This window comes from Otolemur garnettii, unplaced genomic scaffold (assembly GCF_000181295.1).
Source record: "Otolemur garnettii isolate 467f Iridium unplaced genomic scaffold, OtoGar3 scaffold00255, whole genome shotgun sequence".
NCBI lineage: Eukaryota > Metazoa > Chordata > Mammalia > Primates > Galagidae > Otolemur > Otolemur garnettii.
In genome coordinates this window covers 1,198,863-1,208,074 of record NW_003852650.1, presented here as the reverse complement: position 1 = coordinate 1,208,074, position 9,212 = coordinate 1,198,863, and the positions used below count along the sequence as shown (strand labels likewise).

The 9,212-nt window shown below is 35.1% G+C and overlaps 1 protein-coding gene and 1 non-coding gene across 2 annotated transcripts in view; one reads left to right on the top strand and one right to left on the bottom strand.

Moving 5' to 3' along the window:
- NKAIN3 (sodium/potassium transporting ATPase interacting 3) overlaps positions 1-9,212 on the top strand; it is a 658,614-nt gene that overhangs the window by 127,731 nt on the left and 521,671 nt on the right. The gene's annotated exons all lie outside the window — the stretch shown is intronic.
- LOC111722452 lies at positions 8,215-8,401 on the bottom strand. Its single transcript, XR_002771247.1, has one exon. It is a non-coding gene; the product is annotated as a U2 spliceosomal RNA (small nuclear RNA).

The window sequence follows — 9,212 nt, the reverse complement described above, 5'->3', positions numbered from 1 at the left end:
GAAAGAAACCGTGACATGCACCACTTAACATACAATACATTTGCAATGCTACGACTGAGGTTTTTGGATGATGTTCCCTTTTGTAACTTGGCTTCTATGAAAGGAAAAAGAGATTTTATCATTTGTAACTGCCTAATAATATGTTTAGCATTATTAAAAGTTAAATAACTAATACCTCCCATTGTATTATTTAATTATTAAAATTGCAAAACATTCTTTCTGTCTGAACTATGGGGAGAAAGTGATGTTAGAAACTCATTTCCTGTGACTGGACTTGGGGAAGATTAAGGAAAGCAGCAGGAACTCTGCACAGTCCAACCACCCCAGGCTTCATAAAACTTCATGGAATTACTTCCTTTGAAATTTAAATCCAAGGAACGTAGACTTGTCAATTTAGCCTATATGAGTCTGAGTTATAAATTTATTTCTCTTCAAAATTATCCACAGTAAAACTTAAAGAACCTTTGTAAGCATAAGCACATAAATGTGGTATGTCCTGAGCCACAGCATCAATTAATTTGCACTTGTGTTGCTGTAATAATTCACTAATGCTAACTGGGCTGACGTCTCACCATGACAGGTATTTCTCACAGCTCCTGAATTTAACACCCCTGAACAGTCACATCCAGATGACATGTGGTGGTCAGGGAGGGAGCCTGACCTCCACAGGTGTGAAGGGAGGGTGTGAAGGGAGCCTGCGTTAAATCTCTTTCTTTCTCTCTTTCCCCATCTCTCCACTTCCCCTTTCTTATTTTATCAAGATCCATCTACTTACAGATCACTCTTTCAGCTACTCTTTGGACGGAATGAAATTAGTTCTGATGTGCATGGTAAGGACTTCTACATTTTTCTTGAATAAAAGGTCTAGTTCCATTTTCTTCTCCTAATGTTATGATTTTATCCCAGCTACTGTTTTGTCCTCAAGGACAACTATCATCCATGGGTTGGATGGCTATTTTCTGCCCCCCACGCTTTCATGTTTCACTATCTTTGATTTTTATTCTGAATTTGGGGAGAATTTTCCCTGTTTCCCAATTCCTTGGTTTTGTGTTCTGTGATGTTAATTTCTGTTTTCCTGTATTATAGTTCTGCTATTCTGGTTTTTTTTTTGTAGTAATTTTCAAACATTTGAATCCATTCTTTATTTCATGTATTTCCATTTTATTACATGTTATTGCTAATTTCAGACTCCTCTGCTTTCTGTGAGCAATGAACAAAATTTCTAGAACTTTCTGCAATTCCTGTGATAAATTATTTTCCGTGATGTCATCGCCCAACTTTTATTTCTTGCTGACTAGGTTTCCCTTACCTTCTTTGCTAAGAGATTATCAAAATGTCATTGAATTTCTGTTCGGTTTCTCTTCCTGTTTTCTACATTTGATAATAGAAATCTATATCATGGATTGTATCTTAGTCTTTGTTTAAACAATAAACATAAAATAACTTTAATTCAGATTAGATTTTCTGGGGTAAAAAATGTCATATTAATTAGCCATGGGACTCAGGAGATGATTACAAAGATTTATAAAGACTGTAGGTAAACATATAAATCTTTTCCCCCTATGTTTATGAGAGTTTACTTTAAAAAAAGAGAAAATTACATTTTAGGTTATACACACAGATAGCCTTTAAATAATATTTAGTGCTTAACTATATAAGGAGACACATTACTAATTTTTATTTCTCAAAAAGACATGTCATAAACGGATGAGTAGATGTGTCTTGCCTTCTCTTATTTTTTTGTAAAGGAGCAGAGGGCCAGTTCTTTATTTTCTCTGAAGTATGTTACTAATATATTTCCCTTTCATGTTTTTAACCATATACATGATTTTCTGCTTGAAGGAGGGGAAAACTGTGAGCTGAATGAATATCTTTAGACACACATCTGGTTGTGCATATTCACATCACATATTCTGTATCATAATTAGGTGGCTGGAGCAATAGATGTTATTTTACTAGGGATATACTTTCTTATAGTCTTGATAGATATAATTTGAATTTCATATACTTGTTTATGTGCTGTATCATTCTAAAATTGTACTGTTTTCAATTCATTTTTATTTTATGTTTCCCAGTTGCTATACAAAGATGACAACCAATTACAATCTCATAAAATCACAACTTTATGAAGTATTTACAAAAGAGCAGAACACACATAATGACATGGATAGACCACTCTTTATAATAGTCTCTATCAAGTATGAGTGATAGTTAATATTTTATTGAATCCAATTTGCATGGAGACATTTATTTTTAAAGCAATAGCTATTGTTACTCGCATCGTGGCACAATGGCAGAACTGTCAGTAATGGAAGACGTGGAAAGGAACTTTTGTCCCCTCTCCTCTTTATAAAAGAAACGAACCCCACACACTTATGTAAACAATGCTCTCTCCTCTTTATAAAAGAAACAACCCCCACACGCTTATGTAAAAGCAAAATCAAACATCTCTCCATTTACTAGTGCCTGATTTTTTTTTAAATGATAACAACGATAAGTTAAACAGCCTCCGTTATTTGGGGGCAAGTGCACATATTTGAAGAAATATAGCCTTTAAATGCGGAAGTGGTGGTAACCTTTGAATGAATGGATTTTCTTCTCTTGTGTACCTTCAAGTCCACGATAACAAGAGAATGAAATAAAAATAATAATCCAATGATTAAAAATTTCCGAGTGAAGATAAATATAATTTCCACAGGCCAGAGGCTATAAAAGAGAAGATAATCTAAGTATGTTTTAAGTATCTAAAAATTTTTAATCATATCATTTTAAATGTTCTAATGAAGGATCAAAAAACACATAAAAACGTGATTTCACACTCCAAATGTCCTTCGGTTTTGGAATGGATGACAAGTGAAATATCTCCCCAGTATGTTACTATTGAGCAACAGAAAGGAATGAACTGCTGATGAGGACAACAACACAGACGAATCTCTCGAATGCACAGTGCTGAGTAAATGGAGTTTGACCCAAAAGGTTACATATCATATGGTTCCATTTGTAAGATATTATAAGAAAAGTGGTTGCCAGGGGTTGGTAGGGAGGGATTGAAGGGATAGAGCACAAAGAAGCAGGAGAGAATTTGGAGGGGTAATGGAAATCGTCTACATCTTGACTATGGTAGAGATTATTGGATTGTATACATTCATCACAACTTGTAGAACTAACCACTAACACATGTGAATTTTACTCTTATGTCAATTGTGCCTTGACTTTTAAAAATGAAAAATGGATGACTCCAAAGGGAGTTCATATTAACAAAAGGTTAGTACAAAAATGAAAGGAGTATATTAATATCTGATATTAGTAATCGGGGCATAAAACAAATATTAACTTAAGGGTTTATGTGTGCACTTGTGTATGTTAGAGTAGGTGACTAGAAGACAGGGCTGAGGCCAGATTCAGGGGCTTAAGGATCAGGGGCTTAAGGATCAGGGGCAGGTGTAAAGCAAACAACCATCAGGCAGGAGCTAACGAGAGGGGCTGATAACTTCAGAGGATAGCCAGCTCCAACCAGCTTATTGGCTAACTTTGCCACCTTACGTGAACTTTGGCAAAGTATAGTATCATTTACATTGTGGCTTTACAGTTTCTCCTTGAAATCACTATGGCAGTTCTGAAACAACCATATGAAGCATGAAAATGGGAGGGAACCCATTCTGGGAATTACAACTCAACTTCTTAGTAGAAGTAGAAGATTACAACTCAATCCCTTAGACTTGAATATTCCTCCCCTCAATTTGTAAGAATTCCAAAGAAGAAACATCATTTCCTTCTGGTATAGCTGCTCTTTGCAAGCCTGCTTATGTTCTCTCTCTCTCTCTCTAAAAAAGCTGCTGTTTAATTCTTTGACAGGGTGCATCCAGAAATTCTTTTCTCCCAGCCATTACCAAGAACCTGGAAAACCCTCCACTCAGAGGCTGCTGACATAACCATATCAACAGTTATCCTGATAAACTAGATTGAAAAATATTGAGTAAATGCTGAGGTTTAAATTTTCCTCAACTTTTAGCTCATCTAAACCTTGCAAGGACAGATTTATAGAATTGAATTGATTAGTTGTAAGGAAAAGATTAGAAACTAGAGCTGGCATGAGGCTGCTGTGAACACAAGTTGACTGGGCATTGATAGGATCTGGTTTTAACATGACCCAGTCAGGAAATTCTTGTAGAAATTCTGATAAGTCAAAATAAAGGCTGTTACATCTCCGGAACTGCTAAAGTTACATTCTCCCCAATGTTTGTCTCCAAATGTTTGCCAAAGGGGAAACTGGATTTGAGTACAAAGAAAATTTTTGGATGAAAGTCGGTAACTCGTGTTGTTAGACTACGATGTGCTGCCCTTTATTTGCCCCTGATGGGCTGCTGGTACCTGCTAGATTTAAGGATTTACTGCTGTGGTCCTCAGCATGAGAAGAGATGATGAGGGTTCTGAGGCCTTAAAGGGAGAAGTCAACAGCACTGTGTGCATTGTGGTCTCTCTCTCCTCTCACGTTCACATTGTGGTCTCTCCTCCCACGTTCCTGCACATGTACTATTTTTTCTCACAAATCTTTCAATAAGCAGGCAAAAAGAAAAAAAGTGCCTTGATGTGTATTTCAACTGACTTTTGGGTTTCTTAAGTACTCAAATGCTTTTGTTAGTGATATGTGTCATGAAAGTAAGTTGCATATAAGTCCATCGTTTAATCCTAGAGATTAGCTAAAAAGTGGTAGAGCATATCACAGAATTTGAAAAAATTTCAATAGATTTAGAGAGAGCAAGTGTTTTTTGTTACATGAATGAATTACGTAGTGGTGAAATCAGGGTTTTCAGTCTGGCCATAACTCAGATCGTTTATATTGTATCAAATAGATAACTTTTGATCCTTCCCCCTTCCCAGGCACCACAGTTTATTAAACCGCTCTGTGTGACCCTATATACCAATGCTTTAGCTGCTACTTGTGAGTACATGGTATTTGTTTTTCCATTCCTGAGATCTTTAGATACTTCACTAAGTTAATGGCTTCCTTGACCATCCAAATTGTCGTGAAAATTCTTTGTTATGGCTGAGCAGTATTTTCTGGTGTAGGTGTACGTGTATTAATATACATATATAAATTTTCTTTATCAACTCATCAGTTGATGGCCACTGAAGTTGGTTTCACATCTTTGTCATTGTGAACTGTGCTGCAGTAAACATATGCATGCAGGATTCTTTTGTTTTCTGATAGAATGACTTCTTTCTGTTTGGGTTCTTAGTAGTGGGATTGCTGGATGGAATGGTTGATCTACTTTTAGTTCTTTGAGGTCTTCATATTTTTTCCATAGAAGCTGTATTAATTTACAGTGGGTAGTGATCCCTTTTCACCACATTGGCACGAGTTGTCTTTTAGTTGTTGACTATTGTATAATGGCCATGCTGACGGGGTAAGGTGGTAATATCATTTAGATTTGAATTTGCATTTCCCTGATGATTGGTGATGCTGAGTATTTTTCCATATGTTTGTGGGCCTTTTGTGTATCTGCTTTTGAAAACTGTCATTTCATACCTTTTGCTCAGCCTTTAATGTGGTTATTTGTTTCCTTCTTGCTAATTTTTTTGAGTTCCTCATAGATTCTGGATGTTGGTGCTCTGTCCAGTGTATAGTTGCGAATATTTTCTTCCATTCTGTGGGTTTTCTGTTTACTCTGTTGGGTATTTCTTTTGCTGTGCAGAGATTTTTGGTTTAATTAAGTCCATTTGAGTATTTTTATTTTTGCTGGAGTTGCTTTTGTGGTCTTAGTCATAACTTTTTTGCCTACACCAATGTCCAGAAGTGGTTTTCTAGAATTTTTATGTCTTCAGGTCTCACATTTAAGTCTTATATCCATCTTGAGTCATTATTTTATATGAGGACCAGTTTCATTTTTCTTCATGTAGCTACCCAGTTTTCCCAGCACCATGTATCAAATAGGGCATCTTTTCCCTAGCATATGTTTTTGTCTGCTTTGTTGACAATCAGTGGGTTGTTGGTGTGTGGTTTTATTTCTCAGATTTCTATTCTGTTCCCTGATTGATGTGTCTACTTTTATACCAGTGCCATGCTGTTTTAGTTACTATCCCTTGGAATATAATATGAGAACAAGTGATGTGATGCCTCCAGATTTTTTTTTTTCTTTTTTGGCTTAAAATTTTTTTGGCTATTTGGGCTCTTTTCTGATTCCATATGAAATATAGAATTGTTTTGTCTAATTCTGTGAAAAATGACCTTGGTATTTTGATGGGAGTTGCATTGAATTTATAAATCTCTTTGGGCAATGTGGACATTTTAACAATATAAAATTTTCCAATTGATGAGCATGAGATATTTTTTAATTTGTGTCATCAATAATTTCTGTCATCAATAATTAGTGTTTATAGTTCTCCTTGTAGAGATCTTTTACCTCTTTGGTTAAAGGTATTCCTAGGTATCTTGTTTTTCAGCTATCAGAAATGGTATTGAGATTTTTATTTGATTTCCAGATTGCCTATTACTAATATAGAAATGTTACAGATTTGTACACTCTAATTTTATAACCTGAGGTTTTACTGAATTTATTTATTCATTATAGCATTATTTTGCAGGAGTCTTTAGAGTTTTCTGGATATAAGATCATATCATTGGCAAATAAAGACAATTTGACTCCTTCTTTTCTTATTTGTAGTCTCTTTTTTCTTTCTCTTTCCTGATTGGTCTGGCTAGGACTTCCAGTGCTATGTTGAAGAGAGGAGGTGAAAGTGAACACCTTTGTCTTGTTCCAGTTCTTAGGGGAATGCTTTCAAGATTCCTGCACTCAGTATAATGTTGGTCATGTGCCTGTCATATAATATATGGCTTTGATTATTTTGAAGTATGTTCCTTCTATGTCTAGATTGTTAAGGGTTTTCATCATGAAGGGGTGCTGAATTTTATCATATCCTCTCTGTGTATCTATTAAGATAATGATGTGTATTTTCTTTGTAATTTTGTTTTTGTGTGGTGAGTCACATTTATCAATTTGCATATGTTGAACCATCCTTGCATGCTTGGGATGAAATCTACTTGATTATGGTGAGTTAGTTTTTGCTGAGCTGTTGAAATTTATTTTTACTTAAATGATTTACCTTTTTACTTTCCTTTTGGTCAAAAAGAAGTCAAAATAGCAGAAATACTGCTGGAGAAAATTTTAAAAAAAACTATGTTTTTTTCTTTTATCTCTGCCTTTACTATACTTAATATTTTGATTTTAAAATAGACCTTTTAACAGTTCCCTCTCTTTCTGCAGACATTTAAAAAATTATATTTCCTATCACTGGTTTTGTTTTAGGAAAAAATAATTCTTAAAAAAGCATTCTACTGGGAGAACAAACTAACTCTGTGAGCAATTAGCAAAACATTTTTCTAAACTGTAGAATTTGTGTACTCCCTTTAACTCAGAAATTATGCTTTTAGAAAATTAACCTGAAAACATAGTCTTGCAATATCCCCAAATACTACTAAAATGAATCATTACGGAGATACTTATTTATCATAGGTAAGTGCCAGGATCTGTGCAAGTTCCTGCATTGCGTATGTCATCCTTTATAGTGTCGATAAATAGAAGTTACTGTAAAAGACTACCAAACGTGAGATAACTTAAAAAAAAAAAGTTTTATGTTGATAGTTCTTCCATTTAATTAATAAAATAGAGGTTAGAAAAATTTCTCAACCACATTTACTTTTATGATTTCTATATTGAAATTCTCCTACCTCTTACTTTAAATAGCAATATGGTTTCATAAAGTTAATAGAGTTCTTAGAGAAAATATCAGAAATATTACCTATCTCCCCCAATTTTTAAACGCCCTTATTCTAACTGAGAGGAGAGAGAATACACTGATTTGCTTACTCCCATATCTGATTTGTTTTGTACTCTGCCAGTGTGGAAATTCAGAACCTTCCTAAACCAAGCTTTTTTGGGTAATTTATTTCAGATTTACAATGTAGTACCCATGAAGCACCTTTATAGTAGAAATAATGGATCATTTCATGCAAGATTGCAAGGCAAGTAAAGCAAGCCAAAAACTTACTTAAATAAAGATTTAAGTTACACTTTTATTGTACTGAAGAAAGTGGGTTGCCATTAATTGCAGCAGTCAAGTGCACTTTCTTGTCATGAAAGTGTTCATTGTTCCTTCAATAAATTGTAGACTTGAGTCCCACTGCCCTTTGTGCAAATTATATTTCTTGACCCTGGAGAGTCACCCTTAAAATACAACTCTCAAAATAGAAGGGTATTAGTAGCCATATTTGAAATCAAACCACTTTTGGGTAGTGCTATTCACTAAAAATTCCATTCAAGGTATTTTCCTGACTAGACTGAAGTAGACTTCTGTGGAGCTGGGTATACACTTAATCTTAGCCAAAAGGCCGAGAAGCGATGGGGCTAGGTATATCCATCTGTAGTTGGCAAGTGCAGCCTAACTCCAGTTAACCTAATGTGACAGATGAAGTTAAAATGATGCTTTGGTATCCCCCAGAGTGATCAAGTGCCTGAAAATTCAGGAGTGCAGGCTAACGAGGATGTTTTAATCAAAATAAGCAGTGTTTTTCCTCCACAAAGGTTGTCTCTAGTTTAAAACTGTGAATTTGAACCATGAAATGAGGGTTTCTTAGTGGCAAATTGCACATTGGTGTAGTTAGTTTTCACAGTTTTCCTTGATAGCTTCACATTTTTTAGCTACTAAAGGAAATCCTGGCAAATTAAACAACTCTGGGGGGCAAGGTTGAGGGAAGATTGAAGGGTTGAAGTGAATCTAGAAAAGCCCAAATCAATGCAAACTCAAGCAAATGTTTTGAAATAACCTATTTTAACCAAACTTTGTCTATAATGTCACAGAATGTTCTGTTATCTGCCTATTTCATTTATTTTCTAATGAAGTGGGTGATTTGAATACAAGACATTCAACTGCAAGAGAAATAATCACAACTAAAATCCTGATGCACATAAAAAGCAGTGCGCATTTTTGCACTAACATGTGTACAATTTTTGCTTACATTTTTGTGGCATCGTTAATACTTAGTCTATCCTATTTTCAGTATTTCTCATGTATAAACACTCTTTCCCCCCACCCCAAATTAAATAATCCATTCTACTTCATTAGAGATGCATTATTTGGGCTTGGCGCCTGTGGCTCAAGCGGCTAAGGCGCCAGCCACATACACCTAAGGTGGCGGATTCGAATCCCCAGCC